Here is a 19432-nt window from a genome sequence, read left to right on the forward strand (position 1 = left end):
GAGCTGTCTTGGTGGGTTAACTATATTCAGTGCTAGGGTGCTCCTCAGAGGGAGGGCTTTTCTAAACATGATAAATGGATGGCTGGGTAACACTTCTCCCAATAAAGGATCATTCTTGAGAATGGACCAATTCTTACTCATGATTCTTGATACTCTTTTGTAATGTATCGAATAATTAGTAATGAAAGGACACAATCTATCTTTCTTGCATTTGACCCCAGGACCCAGGAGATCCTCTCTATTAAGCTCACCAAGTTCTTGAATCTCCTTATTTAGAGTATCAATATTATAGCCTTTCTCAACAAACTGTAACTTGAGGGTGTTTGCTTGGGTTATGTAGTCCTCCATTTTATCGCAATTTCTACGGATCCGTAGAAACTGTCCTTTGGGAATCCCATTTAGCCATCTCGGGTGGTGGCAATTATTTATTGGGATAAAGCTATTCCTATCTGTGATTTTAAAAAAACTTTTTGTTAAAATTCTTGTTCCTTCATTAAAAAGTGTTAGATCTAAAAAATTAATTTCAAAGTGACTGTGCTCGTACGTTAATTTAATATTTAGATGTTATGGTTAAGAGTATTAAAAAAATTGGTCAATGAAAATTCGTCACCTTTCCACAAGAGTAAAATGTCATCTATGTACCGCCTATAAAAAATGAGGTCAGGCCAGTCTCTGGAGTATATTATCTCCTCCTTCCAGTTAGCCATATACAGATTGGCTATGGTTCCATATACTTGTGGGTCTGCGCATGCTATTCAAAAAGTTTTTTGATTTGCTGGCACTAGTAGTTCTACTACTATATTGCACAATTCCATCCATACTAATTATGATTGACAATCTCCTACAAACATGGCTTAACAGCATAAATAACCATGAGATCAGGCACACATAGCTTCTGATCTTTTTCTAAGAGGAATCGTGTTAATGTAGAACTCCTGGGACCTATGGAGAAAGGACTCCTATGGAGAGTGAGTAGAGAGGCAGTTTCCCTACCTCTCCCTATGTTCTACTATGTCCCCAATAGAAGTCTATGTAATCACTGGACTTCTAAAAAATGGCCGCCGTGCGAGCGATCTGCGCATGCGCGAACAAACGGCAATGACGTCATGGCTTCCTAATGCGCATGCGTCGCCCACAGTATATAAGAACTGTCACTGAGAGAGGCCAGCTTCCTTTGAAAATGTGCTGTCGCACGAAATACGTCAGGAAGCAGCTCTCAGTGACTCTACCGTGGACCCCTCAGCTGGCTAGGTGCCAAAAGTGTTTTTTTTAACAAGTGTAAGTGTCATTCCTTTTATTGATGTTCTTCACAATAAAGCAGTGTTGCACTATGGCATTTTCTGTGCTTGGGCTTATTCTTCTATGAGCCTACCTCTTAAAAGGAGACCACTGGATGACATCTTAATTGCCGGCTCCCTCTGGTGGATTTTGTGTATACTACATACTCCTTGATGCTGGGTTAAAGACCTGTGATGACACCCTGATTGCTGGCTCCCTCTGGTGGATCTGGATCGCTTTGCTATTATCTGGAAGAGTGGTTAATAGGCTGGAATTCCTGTGGCTGTCCATCAGACAATCCGTATCCTAGATGTCCAACTGCAGATGACCCATGTATCATCATTCATATGCGCAATAATTAGCGCTATCTGGTTAGTGTAATCTACACCTATAGGTACCACCAATGTCACCATTGCTATTCTAACCTGTGAAACACTGTCAGGAATGGACTCACCATTAGTGGTGGGACTCATCTGCCGTGTGGGCTGCAGTACCAGGGCTAACCAGCGGGTGCTCTCAGCAACCAGAAGCTCACTCCTGCAATCAGCCATCACCTGAGGCTGATTGCAGGAGGTGTATTTTAGGAATGGCCAGACCTGCAGTCAGTGCCTTGGTGTATGTTTCCCATGAGCCCCTGTACCTGCATCCTGTCTGCTTCCTGCCTGCTCCTGACTCTGCTTTGATCCTGACTCTGAATGAACTCCGCTTGTCCTGACCTCGGCTATTCCTGACCACTCTTCCGCTCACTCCTGGTACCCTGTTTGCCCGTTTGCTACCGACCCGGCCTGCCCGACTACGTTTGATTTGTATATATGGTTATCTGTTGGAGTTTGGGATGTTTGCACTGTGTTATGTTTACCTTGCACTGCGTTTGTGTTATTTAGTCTTAATAAATTGTCTTATTTACACTATACCTGAAGCCTGCGTTTCCCTATGTCAGTCCACACACCTCTGGTCATACCCGGAGCCCTGACATTACACCAAGGCCATTCCTGACCAGAAGTGGCTGCACAGGGAAGCCATCTTGGCTTGTTGTTGTGAAGGATGCATCCGGAGGAGGTTATATACTTGTGTCTGCTCGACTTAGATGACAGAGAATATGCCTATCAGACTCTGCAGGAGTATACCAGGGATCAGCTGCTAGAATGTATACGGGTCACTCATTCCCTAGTAGATCAGGGCACAGAGTTCTCTGAGGTGCAACCATTGATTCAGGCTTGTGTTGAGTTGGCTTCATCTAGTAACTCTTCAAGGCGGGATGACTTTCTTCCACCATTAAGTGTGGATCAAATAGAATCACTGGTATGGTTGTTGGAGGATGATCCGGATTGCTTCTGGGAACATTATTCAGCATGTTCACCACAAGTGCTAGTGGAGTGTATAAACGCAGTGCAGTCTTTGGTCAGACAGGCTATGTGTAAGCTGATTTTTGTTCAACCAATACTACAGTCCTGGTCAGACTTGTTACACCCCAGCCTCAGTCAGCTTGCAACAAACCCATCCTGCTTCTAATCATTCCTCTGCTCAAAGCTCTACTCCTGTATTCCCGACAGCACCCCCAGTTACAGCCCAATATACCCTGCTATCTACCACCTGTCAGTACCCTGTTCCCACTCGCTGCACCTATCCTGCCTTTAACCATGTAAAAAAGGCCGCTGTAACAACTATTCCCTCCTCTGTTCCACCCTCCAGCTCTTCTCTGTCCCCAGCTACTCCATCCATTTACAGACCTGCATTTACTTGCAGTGCCCCAGTAACTAAACCCAAGAAGAAGCGAAAACCCGCCTTCCGTTGTTCAGCATGATGGCCTGATGACCCAGTGTACGCTACCCAGCCTGATGGCCCGATCCAGCCGGATGACCCGATCCAGCCTGATGACCTGATCCAGCATGATGACCTGGTGCCTGCTACCCAGCCTGATGGCCCGATCCAGCCTGATGGCCCGATCCAGCCTGATGACCTGATCCAGCATGATGACCTGGTGCCCGCTACCCAGCCTGATGGCCCGATCCAGCCTGATGGCCCGATCCAGCCTGATGACCCGATCCAGCCTGATGACCCAGTGTTCGTGATCCAGCCTGATGACCCGATCCAGCCTGATGATCCTACCCAGCCTGATGATCCTATCCAGCTTGATGACCTGGTGCCCGCTACCCAGCCTGATGGCCCGCTACCCAGCCTGATGGCCCGATCCAGCCTGATGCCCCGGTGTTCGTGATCCAGCCTGATGACCCGATCCAGCCTGATGACCCACTCCGGACTGGTGCCTCGGTGCCCGTGGTCTGACCTGGCGCCTCGGTGCCTGTGGTCTGGCCTGGTGCCTCGGTGCCCGTGGTCCAGCCTGGTGCCTTGGTGCCCGTGGTCCAGCCTGGTGACTCGATGCCCGCTGTTCTACCAGATGACTCGGTGCCCGCTGTCGAGCTTGGTGACTCAGTGCCCGCTGTCCTGCCAGATGACTCGGTGCCCGCTGTCCTGCCAGATGACTCGGTGCCCACTGTCGAGCTTGGTGACCCAGTGCCCGCGGTTCTGCTAGATGGCTCAGTGCCTGCTGTCGTGCCAGATGACTCGGTGCCCGCTGACTTGTCAGATGACTCGGTGCCCGCTGTCGTGCCAGATGACTCGGTGCACGCTGTCGTGCCAGATGACTCGGTGCCCGCTGTTCTGCTAGATGGCCTGGTACCTGCTGCCTCGCCTGATGGGCCAGTGCCTGCTGCTCCGCCTGATGGCCCGGTGCCTGCTGCCCAGCCTGATGTGCCTCGGTCCGCTGCCCAGCCTGATGTGCCTCGGTCCGCTGCCCAGCCTGATGTGCCTCGGTCCGCTGCCCAGCCTGATGTACCTCGGTCCGCTGCCCAGCCTGATGTGCCTCGGTCCGCTGCCCAGCCTTATGTGCCTTGGTCCGCTGCCCAGCCTGATGTGCCTTGGTCCGCTGCCCAGCCTGATGTGCCAGCCCCTGATGTCCTGCTAAACTGGCCAATAACTGATTCCCAGCCTGCTCTGGGAGATCCTGTGTCCAGTAACCTGCCTTCCTGGGTTCTCCTACACAAGGAGAAGTCTACCAGCAGGAAACCCAGCCAGCCAGTTGACTCCGGCAGTAGGATATCCAGCCAGTTACCGAACCCGGGCTGTAGAACATTTTTCCCACTAAGGACTGTTTGGAGTGTCCTGAGGCCGCTCCTTGAGGGGGGGGTACTGTCAGCAATGGACTCACCATTAGTGGTGGGACTCATATGCCGTGTGGGCTGCAGTACCAGGGCTGGCCAGCGGGTGCTCTCAGCAACCAGAAGCTCACTCCTGTAATCAGCCATCACCTGAGGCTGATTGCAGGAGGTGTATTTTAGGAATCACCAGACCTGCAGTCAGTGCCTTGGTGTATGTTTCCCATGAGCCCCTGTACCTGCATCCTGTCTGCTTCCTGCCTGATCCTGACTCTGCTTTGATCCTGACTCTGAATGAACTCCGCTTGTCCTGACCTCGGCTATTCCTGACCACTCTTCCGCTCGCTCCTGGTACCCTGTTTGCCCGTTTACTACCGACCCGGCCTGCCCGACTACGTTTGATTTGTATATATGGTTATCTGTTGGAGTTTGGGTTGTTTGCACTGTGTTATGTTTACCTTGCACTGTGTTTGTGTTATTTAGTCTTAATAAATTGTCTTATTTACACTATGCCTGAAGCCTGCGTTTCCCTGTGTCAGTCCACACACCTCTGGTCATACCCGGAGCCCTGACAAAGACTGTCACGAGTTTACCACACATTCAGAGTGTTGTATAATGTCATTTCTTCAAATATCAAGAGACGCTATATATATCCGTATGCCATACGGGTTTTGTTATTGGTAATGATTTAGGATAAGACTTTTCATCCTAGCGCTGCATGTTGATATATATATATTGCATTTAGAAGGTTCTGACGTCATTGCTTTCCATGCTAGCTTTTCCACCCACACAGATCTAGTGCTCGTTTTTTACATATATTTATTGCCTGCAGAACATTTGTTCAGAAGAGAACATTGCCTGCAGAACTTTGTTCAGAAGAGAACATTGCCTGCAGAACATTTGTTCAGACAAGAACATTGCCTGCAGAACATTTGTTCATAGGAGAACATTGCCTGCAGAACATTTGTTCATAGGAGAACATTGCCTGCAGAACATTTGTTCATAGGAGAACATTGCCTGCAGAACATTTGTCCAGACGAGAACATTGCCTGCAGAACATTTGTTCAGACGAGAACATTGCCTGCAGAACATTTGTTCAGAGGAGAACATTGCCTGCAGAACATTTGTTCAGACGAGAACATTGCCTGCAGAACATTTGTTCAGAGGAGAACATTGCCTGCAGAACATTTGTTCAGACGAGAACATTGCCTGCAGAACATTTGTTCAGACGAGAACATTGCCTGCAGAACATTTGTTCAGAGGAGAACATTGCCTGCAGAACATTTGTTCAGAGGAGAACATTGCCTGCAGAACATTTGTTCAGAGGAGAACATTGCCTGCAGAACATTTGTTCAGAGGAGAACATTGCCTGCAGAACATATGTTCAGATGAGAACATTGCCTGCAGAACATATGTTCAGATGAGAACATTGCCTGCAGAACATATGTTCAGAAGAGAACATTGCCTGCAGAACATATGTTCAGAAGAGAACATTGCCTGCAGAACATATGTTCAGAAGAGAACATTGCCTGCAGAACATTTGTTCAGACGAGAACATTGCCTGCAGAACATGAGTCCAGGGCAGGAGGCGGGGCCTTGACACCCTGGGCTCAAAGGAAGTAGGTCGGATAGTGCTTGGCCTATTCCAGCCCAGAAGAGGGGCAGCACTGGACGGCTGAGTCTGTTGGGGACAGCCCCGGACTTTGGGTGAGGACAGCAGCCGAAACGCGTTCAAGATGTGGGGAATTTCCATTTTTAATTTTTTGCCCAATCCAGGCTTCTAGAATGAGTTCAGAACTCAATGGGAATCATGACGGGTTCTCTTTCAAATTTTGGTTTTCTCTTCACATTGAACTTTTGCGCATGCGCACTCGGATCTGCGCGTCTGGCACCAATGACAGTGCAGGGCGCGGTATTTAAATCCGCTCTGCGCTGTTACTGGCTGCCGTTTGGACTATCCTGTGTTCCTGCTCCTGTATCCTTTGCTATTTGATCGTTGCTGACCTGGATTGTTCCTGACCGTGCTGTATTCTCCTGCTCTGACCCCTGGCTTGCCTGACCTCTCTCTTTGATGCCCCTCATTGGATCTGACCTTCTGTTACTGACCCGGCGTGTGACCCGACCATTCTCTGCCTGCTGCCTTGTACCGCACTGCCCTCACGGTTACCGACTCGGCCCGTCTGACCACGCTTCTGCTCAGCCATCCATCCATCCTGCTCGGGCCCATCCACCCCTTCACATCAGGCTCTCATCCTGCAGATACCTCTGGCGGATCCCTCTACCATGGGTGGGTTTACTCAGGGGCCGCGACCTGGTCTCTGCTCCAAGTCCATCCCCACCATCAGGGGCCCTGGTGAACAAGCAGACTGGGACTTAGACTCCGCGCTCTGGGGAATCCTATTCCGTGGATTGCTAGAGGTACCGCCAGGCGGTTCATTACACTAACCCTACATCCAAACCTGAACCCGAACCCTACATCCAAACCTGAACCCAAACCCTAACAATCCGAACCCAAGCCCTACAGCTTAACCTGAACCCGAACCCTACATCCTAACCTGAACCCTAACCCTGACAATCCAAACCCGAACCCTGACAATCCAAACCTGAACCCGAACCCTACATCCTAACCTGAACCTGAACCCTAACCCTGACAATCCAAACTCGAACCCTGACAATCCAAACCTGAACCCGAACCCTGACAATCCAAACCTGAACCCGAACCCTACATCCTAACCTGAACCTGAACCCTAACTCTGACAATCCAAACTCGAACCCTGACAATCCAAACCTGAACCCGAACCCTGACAATCCAAACCTGAACCCGAACCCTACATCCCAACCTGAACTCGAACCCTACATCCAAACCTGAACCCCAACCCTTTATCCAAACCTGAACCCCAACCCTACATCCAAACCTGAACCCTAACACTAACCCTACATCCAAACCCTACATCCTAACCTGAACCCTAACCCTACATCCTAACCTGAACCCGAACCCTACATCTGAACTCTAACCCTACATCCTCACCTGAACCCTAACCCTAATCCTACATCCAAACCTGAACCCGAACCCTACATCCAAACCTTAACCCTACATCCAAACCTGAACCCTAACCCTACATCCAAACCTGAACCCGAACCCTAACACTAACCCTACATCCAAACCTGAACCCGAACCCTACATCCAAACCTGAACCCTAACCCTACATCCAAACCTGAACCCGAACCCTAACCTGAACCCTAACCCTACATCCAAACCTGAACCCTACCCTACATCTAAACCTGAACCAGAACCCTACATCTAAACCTGAACCAGAACTCTACATCTAAACCTGAACCCTACATCGTAACCTGAACCCGAACCCTACATCCAAACCCTAACCCTACATCCTAACCTGAAACCTGAACCCTACATCCAAACCTGAATCCTACATCCTCACCTGAACCCGAACCCTACATCCTAACCTGAACCCGAACCCTACATCCAAACCTGAACCCGAACCCTACATCCAAACCTGAACTCTAACCCTACATCCAAACCTGAACCCTAACCCTACATCCTAACCTGAACTCTAACCCTACATCTAAAAGTGAACCCTAACCCTACATCCAAACCTGAACCCAAATCCTACATCCAAATCTGAACCCTAACCCTACATCCAAACCTGAACCCTAACCCTACATCCTAACCTGAACCCTACATCCAAACCTGAACCATAACCCTACATCCTAACCCGAACCCTACATCCAAACCTGAACCCGAACCCTACATCCAAACCTGAACCCTAACCTTACATCCTAACCTGAACCCTAACCTTACATCCTAACCTGAACCCTAACAATCCAAACCTGAACCCTAACCCTAACAATCCAAACCTGAACCCTAACCCTACATCCTACCCTGAACCCTAACCCTACATCCTACCCTGAACCCTAACCCTACATCCTAACCTGAACCCAAACCCTACATCCTTACCTGAACCCTAACCCTACATCCAAACCTGAACCCTAACCCTACATCCAAACCTGAACCCGAATCCTACATCCAAACCTGAACCTTAATCCTACATCTTCACCTGAACACAAAGCCTAAACATCCCCCCAACATCTTCTCCCCCCGCTCTGTGCCGGCTGTGTCATGTCCTGGTATGAAGAAGTCTCCTCTTCTCTTTCTATTGCTTCCTTTGTGTGAAATCCCTGGTGATCCTGCCAGTCCCTCTGCTTTCCTATTTCACACCGACCACACTAGGCATGAGAGCTCATCTGTCCCAGTGTGGTTAGTTACATTCTACTGAGGAGCTCAGCCTGCCTGTACTCCAGTTTTCAGACTTGTGCAAACCCCCCCCCCCCCCCTCATTCACCTGTACAGCCTGCCTGTACTTCATTGGTCAGACTTGTGCTGACCTCTCCCTCCCAACACCGTGACACCTGTACAGACTGCTTGTGCTCCATTGGTCAGACTTGTGCTGACACGCCTCTCTGCACAGCCTGCCTGTACTCCATTGGTCAGACTTGTGCTAGCCCCCCCTATTCACCTGCACAGACTGCATGTGCTTCATTGGTCAGACTTGTGCTGACACGCCTCTCTGCACAGCCTACCTGTACTTCATTGGTTGGACTTGTGCTAGCCCCCCCCCCCCCCATTCACGTGCACAGCCTGCCTGTACTTCATTGGTCAGACTTGTGCTGACCTCTCCCCCCCCCATTCACCTGTACAGCCTGCCTGTACTCCATTAGTCAGACTTGTGCTGACCTCTCCCCCCCCGACAGCTTGACACCTCTACAGCCTGCCTGTACTCCATTGGTTAGACTTGTGCTGACCTCTCCCCCCGACACCTCGACACCTGTACAGGCTGCCTATACTCCATTGGTTATACTTGTGCTGACCTCTCCCCCCTGACACCTCGACACCTGTACAGCTTGCCTGTACTTCATTGGTCAGACTTGTGCTGACTTCTCCCCCCTATTCACCTGTACAGCCTGCCTGTACTCCATTAGTCAGACTTGTGCTGACCTCTCCCCCCCTGACAGCATGACACCTGTACAGCCTGCCTGTACTCCATTGGTCAGACTTGTGCTGACACGCCTCTCTGCACGGCCTGCCTGTACTCCATTGGTCAGACTTGTGCTGACACGCCTCTCTGCACAGCCTGCCTGTACTCCATTGGTCAGACTTGTGCTAGCCCCCACCCCCCATTCACCTGCACAGCCTGCCTGTACTTCATTGGTCAGACGTGTGCTGACCTCTCCCGTCCCAACACCTTGACACCTGTACAGACTGCTTGTGCTCCATTGGTCAGACTTGTGCTGACACGCCTCTCTGCACAGCCTGCCTGTACTCCATTGGTCAGACTTGTGCTAGCCCCCCCTATTCACCTGCACACACTGCCTGTGCTTCATTGGTCAGACTTGTGCTGACACGCCTCTCTGCACAGCCTACCTGTACTCCATTGGTTAGACTTGTGCTAGCCCCCCCCCCCCCCATTCACCTGCACAGCCTGCCTGTTCTTCATTGGTCAGACTTGTGCTGACCTCTCCCCCCCATTCACCTGTACAGCCTGCCTGTACTCCATTAGTCAGACTTGTGCTGACCTTCCCCCCCCCCTGACAGCTTGACACCTCTACAGCCTGCCTGTACTCCATTGGTTAGACTTGTGCTGACCTCTCCCCCCGACACCTCGACACCTGTACATCCTGCCTATACTCCATTGGTTAGACTTGTGCTGACCTCTCCCCCCTGACACCTCGACACCTATACAGCTTGCCTGTACTTCATTGGTCAGACTTGTGCTGACCTCTCCCCCCTATTCACCTGTACAGCCTGCCTGTACTCCATTAGTCAGACTTGTGCTGACCTCTCCCCCCCCTGACAGCATGACACCTGTACAGCCTGCCTGTACTCCATTGGTCAGACTTGTGCTGACACGCCTCTCTGCACGGCCTGCCTGTACTCCATTGGTCAGACTTGTGCTAGCCCCCCCCCCCATTCACCTGCACAGCCTGCCTGTACTTCATTGGTCAGACGTGTGCTGACCTCTCCCCTCCCCCCATTCACCTGTACAGACTGCCTGTACTCCATTGGTCAGACTTGTGCTGACACACCTCTCTGCACAGCCTGCCTGTACTCCATTGGTCAGACTTGTGCTAGCACCCTCCCCCCATTCACCTGCACAGCCTGCCTGTACTTCATTGGTCAGACTTGTGCTGACCTCTCCCCCCCATTCACGTGTACAGCCTGCCTGTACTCCATTGGTCAGACTTGTGCTAGCCCCCCCCCCATTCACCTGCACAGCCTGCCTGTACTTCATTGGTCAGACGTGTGCTGACCTCTCCCGTCCCAACACCTTGACACCTGTACAGACTGCTTCTGCTCCATTGGTCAGACTTGTGCTGACACGCCTCTCTGCACAGCCTGCCTGTACTCCATTGGTCAGACTTGTGCTAGCCCCCCCTATTCACCTGCACACACTGCCTGTGCTTCATTGGTCAGACTTGTGCTGACACGCCTCTCTGCACAGCCTACCTGTACTCCATTGGTTAGACTTGTGCTAGCCCCCCCCCCATTCACCTGCACAGCCTGCCTGTTCTTCATTGGTCAGACTTGTGCTGACCTCTCCCCCCCATTCACCTGTACAGCCTGCCTGTACTCCATTAGTCAGACTTGTGCTGACCTTCCCCCCCCCCCTGACAGCTTGACACCTCTACAGCCTGCCTGTACTCCATTGGTTAGACTTGTGCTGACCTCTCCCCCCGACACCTCGACACCTGTACAGCCTGCCTATACTCCATTGGTTAGACTTGTGCTGACCTCTCCCCCCTGACACCTCGACACCTATACAGCTTGCCTGTACTTCATTGGTCAGACTTGTGCTGACCTCTCCCCCCTATTCACCTGTACAGCCTGCCTGTACTCCATTAGTCAGACTTGTGCTGACCTCTCCCCCCCTGACAGCATGACACCTGTACAGCCTGCCTGTACTCCATTGGTCAGACTTGTGCTGACACGCCTCTCTGCACGTCCTGCCTGTACTCCATTGGTCAGACTTGTGCTAGCCCCCCCCCCCCCCATTCACCTGCACAGCCTGCCTGTACTTCATTGGTCAGACGTGTGCTGACCTCTCCCCTCCCCCCATTCACCTGTACAGACTGCCTGTACTCCATTGGTCAGACTTGTGCTGACACACCTCTCTGCACAGCCTGCCTGTACTCCATTGGTCAGACTTGTGCTAGCACCCTCCCCCCATTCACCTGCACAGCCTGCCTGTACTTCATTGGTCAGACTTGTGCTGACCTCTCCCCCCCCATTCACCTGTACAGCCTGCCTGTACTCCATTGGTCAGACTTGTGCTGACCTCTCCCCCCCATTCACCTGTACAGCCTGCCTGTACTCCATTAGTCAGACTTGTGCTGACCTCTCCCCCCCCCCCTGACAGCTTGACACCTGTACAGCCTGCCTGTACTCCATTGGTTAGACTTGTGCTGACCTCCCCCCCCTGACACCTCAACACCTGTACAGCCTGCCTATACTCCATTGGTTAGACTTGTGCTGACCTCTCCCCCCTGACACCTTGACACCTGTACAGCCTGCCTGTACTCCAGTAGTCAGACTTGTGCTGACCTCTCTCCCCCCCCCCCCCTGACAGCTTGACACCTGTACAGCCTGTCTGTACTCCATTGGTTAGACTTGTGCTGACATGCCCCCCTGCACAGTTCTTCACTAGTAATATCAGTGTACTGCTGTTTCTCTGCCTCCTGCTGCACACTCCACCTCCTCCAGACTTTTCTGTGGCTGGGCACAGGGTCATGTGATCACCTGTTGCCCGTCGTTTCTGTTTTAAACTGAATGGGGTGTTTACAAGGTGGAAGGGTCTCATAGACTTCAACAAACTAAATCCTTCCCTCAACCCTAACACCAATACAAACAAGGGAAAGGGGCTCCTGACTGGCTAACTCAGATTGTAGAGTCCGGAAGATCTGGTATGGGAAGCTTCAGTCACATACATGTGGACATTATTATTGTCGTGTTTCACCTTCTTCACTCTGGAGGATCAAAGGTCATCGAAGGTTCTGATCTCCACCTTCCTACATTGAAGGTGTCCAGCTTCCTACATCGAAGGTTCTGATCTCCAGCTTCCTACATACCGGTGTGTTATTGTTCATATAGATGGACCGATCCTTCTTCATGAACATTTCGAAGACTGAAAACAGATCTGACAACCATGACCAGCCAACAGATTCATTAAAACGGAACCCCTTTATCTAGTGGGGGGAGGGGGTACAGTAAGCCTGGCCCAGGACAGACATCACCCCATTGGTCTTCAACACCAATCAGCTACATTTTGTGAAAGTATTGGTCAGAACTTATCAAATGTTGTGGATTTGGGTTTCTGAGCAGGACATGATGAGTTAAACATTGCATTAAATGTATTTTTCATTTCTCAAAGTAGAACTCCCACAAATCGTCTTAGTTTCGGGTGGAGTGTCGGAGGGTTTGAACACCTGAACCCATTGGGGAGACCCAACCTATGGGTTGCCCTGGTTACCATTGTCCCAATGATGGGAAAATGAAATGGTAACCAGAACGGGATTTGAAGGAGAGAACCCAATGGGTGACCCTGGTACTCTACCTGAAGCTCTGATTCAGGAGGACTATCTGGGTAAATGTGGAGGACTCATCCCGTTTTTGTACATCCATCTCCTTCCAGGTTTGAGGGATGTTTTCTGAGATTGCAGTGCTGTGTGGACCATTGATCCCTTCTTATAATGAACCCGTCTTTAGTCAGCCTGAACTTGTCCAAGAAGGTAGTGTTCGAGCCAGCCGTGGAAATCATTTGTGAGGGCCTCCGCCATAAACGCTGCAAACTGCGAGATCTCAGGTAGGGACTACGCCATGAATATTACTGATACGGTCTACCTATTGGAGGTGGTCCTGGGGGTAAGTTTCCTTTCCTGGTGTATCCTCATGTCAGAGGATCAGGAGGGTCTTCTCTCCTACCTATTGGAGGTGGTCCTGAGGTAAGTTTCCTTTCTTGGTGTATCCTCACGTCAGGGGATCAGGAGGGTCTTCTCTCCTACCTATTGATGGTGGTCCTGGGGGTAAGTTACCTTTCCCGTTGTATCCTCACATCAGGGGATCAGGAGGGTCTTATCTTCTACCTATTGGAGGAGGTCCTGGGGTAATTTTCCTTTCCCGGTGTATCCTCACATCAGAGGATCAGGAGGGTCTTCTCTTCTACCTATTGGAGGTGGTCCTGGGGGTAAGTTTCCTTTCCTGGTGTATCCTGATGTCAGGGGATCAGGAGGGTCTTCTCTTCTATCTATTGGAGGATGTCCTGGGGGTACGTTTCCTTTCTTGGTGTATCCTGATGTCAGAGGATCAGGAGGGTCTTCTCTTCTACTTATTGGAGGTGGTCCTGGGGGTAAGTTTCCTTTCCCAATGTATCCTCACGTCAGGGGATCAGGAGGATCTTCTCTTCTACCTATTGGAGGTGGTCCTGGGAGTAAGTTTCCTTTCCTGGTGTATCCTGATGTCAGAGGATCAGGAGGGTCTTCTCTTCTACCTACTGGAGATGGTCCTGGGGGTAAGTTTCCTTTCCTGGTGTATCCTCACGTCAGAGGATCAGGAGGGTCTTCTCTTCTACCTATTGGAGGTTGTCCTGGGGGTACGTTTCCTTTCCTAGTGTATCCTCACGTCAGGGGATCAGGAGAGTCTTCTCTTCTACTTATTGGAGGTGGTCCTGGGGGTAAGTTTCCTTTCCCAATGTATCCTCACGTCAGGGGATCAGGAGGATCTTCTCTTCTACCTATTGGAGGTGGTCCTGGGGGTAAGTTTCCTTTCCTGGTGTATCCTGATGTCAGAGGATCAGGAGGGTCTTCTCTTCTACCTAACGGAGGTGGTCCTGGGGGTAAGTTTCCTTTCCTGGTGTATCCTCACATCAGGGGATCAGGAGGGTCTTCTCTTCTACCTATTGGAGGTGGTCCTGGGGGTACGTTTCCTTTCCTGGAGTATCCTCACGTCAGGGGATCAGGAGGGTCTTCTCTTCTACCTATTGAAGGTGGTCCTGGGGGTACGCTTCCTTTCCCGGTGTATCCTCACGTCAGGGGATCAAGGGGGTCTTCACTTTTTACCTATTGGAGGTGGTCCTGGGAGTAAGTTTCCTTTTCTGGTGTATCTTCACGTCAGGGGATCAGGAGGGTCTTCTCTTCTACCTATTGGAGGTGGTCCTGGGAGTAAGTTTCCTTTCCTGGTGTATCCTGATGTCAGAGGATCAAGAGGGTCTTCTCTTCTACCTACTGGAGATGGTCCTGGGGGTAAGTTTCCTTTCCTGGTGTATCCTCACGTTAGAGGATCAGGAGGGTCTTCTCTTCTACCTATTGGAGGTTGTCCTGGGAGTACGTTTCCTTTCCTAGTGTATCCTCACGTCAGGGGATCAGGAGGGTCTTCTCTTCTACTTATTGGAGGTGGTCCTGGGGGTAAGTTTCCTTTCCCAATGTATCCTCACGTCAGGGGATCAGGAGGATCTTCTCTTCTACCTATTGGAGGTGGTCCTGGGGGTAAGTTTCCTTTCCTGGTGTATCCTGATGTCAGAGGATCAGGAGGGTCTTCTCTTCTACCTACGGGAGATGGTCCTGGGGGTAAGTTTCCTTTCCTGGTGTATCCTCACGTCAGAGGATCAGGAGGGTCTTCTCTTCTACCTATTGGAGGTTGTCCTGGGGGTACGTTTCCTTTCCTAGTGTATCCTCACGTCAGGGGATCAGGAGAGTCTTCTCTTCTACTTATTGGAGGTGGTCCTGGGGGTAAGTTTCCTTTCCCAATGTATCCTCACGTCAGGGGATCAGGAGGATCTTCTCTTCTACCTATTGGAGGTGGTCCTGGGGGTAAGTTTCCTTTCCTGGTGTATCCTCACGTCAGAGGATCAGGAGGGTCTTCTCTTCTACCTATTGGAGGTTGTCCTGGGGGTACGTTTCCTTTCCTAGTGTATCCTCACGTCAGGGGATCAGGAGAGTCTTCTCTTCTACTTATTGGAGGTGGTCCTGGGGGTAAGTTTCCTTTCCCAATGTATCCTCACGTCAGGGGATCAGGAGGATCTTCTCTTCTACCTATTGGAGGTGGTCCTGGGAGTAAGTTTCCTTTCCTGGTGTATCCTGATGTCAGAGGATCAGGAGGGTCTTCTCTTCTACCTAACGGAGGTGGTCCTGGGGGTAAGTTTCCTTTCCTGGTGTATCCTCACATCAGGGGATCAGGAGGGTCTTCTCTTCTACCTATTGGAGGTGGTCCTGGGGGTACGTTTCCTTTCCTGGAGTATCCTCACGTCAGGGGATCAGGAGGGTCTTCTCTTCTACCTATTGAAGGTGGTCCTGGGGGTACGCTTCCTTTCCCGGTGTATCCTCACGTCAGGGGATCAAGGGGGTCTTCACTTTTTACCTATTGGAGGTGGTCCTGGGAGTAAGTTTCCTTTTCTGGTGTATCTTCACGTCAGGGGATCAGGAGGGTCTTCTCTTCTACCTATTGGAGGTGGTCCTGGGAGTAAGTTTCCTTTCCTGGTGTATCCTGATGTCAGAGGATCAGGAGGGTCTTCTCTTCTACCTACTGGAGATGGTCCTGGGGGTAAGTTTCCTTTCCTGGTGTATCCTCACGTCAGAGGATCAGGAGGGTCTTCTCTTCTACCTATTGGAGGTTGTCCTGGGGGTACGTTTCCTTTCCTAGTGTATCCTCACGTCAGGGGATCAGGAGGGTCTTCTCTTCTACTTATTGGAGGTGGTCCTGGGGGTAAGTTTCCTTTCCCAATGTATCCTCACGTCAGGGGATCAGGAGGATCTTCTCTTCTACCTATTGGAGGTGGTCCTGGGGGTAAGTTTCCTTTCCTGGTGTATCCTGATGTCAGAGGATCAGGAGGGTCTTCTCTTCTACCTACTGGAGATGGTCCTGGGGGTAAGTTTCCTTTCCTGGTGTATCCTCACGTCAGAGGATCAGGAGGGTCTTCTCTTCTACCTATTGGAGGTTGTCCTGGGGGTACGTTTCCTTTCCTAGTGTATCCTCACGTCAGGGGATCAGGAGGGTCTTCTCTTCTACTTATTGGAGGTGGTCCTGGGGGTAAGTGTCCTTTCCGAATGTATCCTCACGTCAGGGGATCAGGAGGATCTTCTCTTCTACCTATTGGAGGTGGTCCTGGGGGTAAGTTTCCTTTCCTGGTGTATCCTGATGTCAGAGGATCAGGAGGGTCTTCTCTTCTACCTAACGGAGGTGGTCCTGGGGGTAAGTTTCCTTTCCTGGTGTATCCTCACATCAGGGGATCAGGAGGGTCTTCTCTTCTACCTATTGGAGGTGGTCCTGGGGGTACGTTTCCTTTCCTGGAGTATCCTCACGTCAGGGGATCAGGAGGGTCTTCTCTTCTACCTATTGAAGGTGGTCCTGGGGGTACGCTTCCTTTCCCGGTGTATCCTCACGTCAGGGGATCAAGGGGGTCTTCACTTTTTACCTATTGGAGGTGGTCCTGGGAGTAAGTTTCCTTTTCTGGTGTATCTTCACGTCAGGGGATCAGGAGGGTCTTCTCTTCTACCTATTGGAGGTGGTCCTGGGAGTAAGTTTCCTTTCCTGGTGTATCCTGATGTCAGAAGATCAGGAGGGTCTTCTCTTCTACCTACTGGAGATGGTCCTGGGGGTAAGTTTCCTTTCCTGGTGTATCCTCACGTCAGAGGATCAGGAGGGTCTTCTCTTCTACCTATTGGAGGTTGTCCTGGGGGTACGTTTCCTTTCCTAGTGTATCCTCACGTCAGGGGATCAGGAGGGTCTTCTCTTCTACTTATTGGAGGTGGTCCTGGGGGTAAGTTTCCTTTCCCAATGTATCCTCACGTCAGGGGATCAGGAGGATCTTCTCTTCTACCTATTGGAGGTGGTCCTGGGGGTAAGTTTCCTTTCCTGGTGTATCCTGATGTCAGAGGATCAGGAGGGTCTTCTCTTCTACCTAACGGAGGTGGTCCTGGGGGTAAGTTTCCTTTCCTGGTGTATCCTCACATCAGGGGATCAGGAGGGTCTTCTCTTCTACCTATTGGAGGTGGTCCTGGGGGTACGTTTCCTTTCCTGGAGTATCCTCACGTCAGGGGATCAGGAGGGTCTTCTCTTCTACCTATTGAAGGTGGTCCTGGGGGTACGCTTCCTTTCCCGGTGTATCCTCACGTCAGGGGATCAAGGGGGTCTTCACTTTTTACCTATTGGAGGTGGTCCTGGGAGTAAGTTTCCTTTTCTGGTGTATCTTCACGTCAGGGGATCAGGAGGGTCTTCTCTTCTACCTATTGGAGGTGGTCCTGGGAGTAAGTTTCCTTTCCTGGTGTATCCTGATGTCAGAGGATCAGGAGGGTCTTCTCTTCTACCTACTGGAGATGGTCCTGGGGGTAAGTTTCCTTTCCTGGTGTATCCTCACGTCAGAGGATCAGGAGGGTCTTCTCTTCTACCTATTGGAGGTTGTCCTGGGGGTACGTTTCCTTTCCTAGTGTATCCTCACGTCAGGGGATCAGGAGGGTCTTCTCTTCTACTTATTGGAGGTGGTCCTGGGGGTAAGTTTCCTTTCCCAATGTATCCTCACGTCAGGGGATCAGGAGGATCTTCTCTTCTACCTATTGGAGGTGGTCCTGGGGGTAAGTTTCCTTTCCTGGTGTATCCTCACGTCAGAGGATCAGGAGGGTCTTCTCTTCTACCTATTGGAGGTTGTCCTGGGGGTACGTTTCCTTTCCTAGTGTATCCTCACGTCAGGGGATCAGGAGAGTCTTCTCTTCTACTTATTGGAGGTGGTCCTGGGGGTAAGTTTCCTTTCCCAATGTATCCTCACGTCAGGGGATCAGGAGGATCTTCTCTTCTACCTAACGGAGGTGGTCCTGGGGGTAAGTTTCCTTTCCTGGTGTATCCTCACATCAGGGGATCAGGAGGGTCTTCTCTTCTACCTATTGGAGGTGGTCCTGGGGGTACGTTTCCTTTCCTGGAGTATCCTCACGTCAGGGGATCAGGAGGGTCTTCTCTTCTACCTATTGAAGGTGGTCCTGGGGGTACGCTTCCTTTCCCGGTGTATCCTCACGTCAGGGGATCAAGGGGGTCTTCACTTTTTACCTATTGGAGGTGGTCCTGGGAGTAAGTTTCCTTTTCTGGTGTATCTTCACGTCAGGGGATCAGGAGGGTCTTCTCTTCTACCTATTGGAGGTGGTCCTGGGAGTAAGTTTCCTTTCCTGGTGTATCCTGATGTCAGAGGATCAGGAGGGTCTTCTCTTCTACCTACTGGAGATGGTCCTGGGGGTAAGTTTCCTTTCCTGGTGTATCCTCACGTCAGAGGATCAGGAGGGTCTTCTCTTCTACCTATTGGAGGTTGTCCTGGGGGTACGTTTCCTTTCCTAGTGTATCCTCACGTCAGGGGATCAGGAGGGTCTTCTCTTCTACTTATTGGAGGTGGTCCTGGGGGTAAGTTTCCTTTCCCAATGTATCCTCACATCAGGGGATCAGGAGGATCTTCTCTTCTACCTATTGGAGGTGGTCCTGGGGGTAAGTTTCCTTTCCTGGTGTATCCTGATGTCAGAGGATCAGGAGGGTCTTCTCTTCTACCTACTGGAGATGGTCCTGGGGGTAAGTTTCCTTTCCTGGTGTATCCTCACGTCAGAGGATCAGGAGGGTCTTCTCTTCTACCTATTGGAGGTTGTCCTGGGGGTACGTTTCCTTTCCTAGTGTATCCTCACGTCAGGGGATCAGGAGGGTCTTCTCTTCTACCTTTTGGAGGTGGTCCTGGGGGTAAGTTTCCTTTCCCAATGTATCCTCACGTCAGGGGATCAGGAGGATCTTCTCTTCTACCTATTGGAGGTGGTCCTGGGGGTAAGTTTCCTTTCCTGGTGTATCCTGATGTCAGAGGATCAGGAGGGTCTTCTCTTCTACCTATTGGAGGTGGTCCTGGGGGTACGTTTCCTTTCCTGGAGTATCCTCACGTCAGGGGATCAGGAGGGTCTTCTCTTCTACCTATTGA

This window comes from Staurois parvus, unplaced genomic scaffold (assembly GCF_062004578.1).
Source record: "Staurois parvus isolate SC_StPar_1 unplaced genomic scaffold, SC_StPar_1.0 ptg000380l, whole genome shotgun sequence".
NCBI classification, from domain to species: Eukaryota; Metazoa; Chordata; class Amphibia; order Anura; family Ranidae; genus Staurois; species Staurois parvus.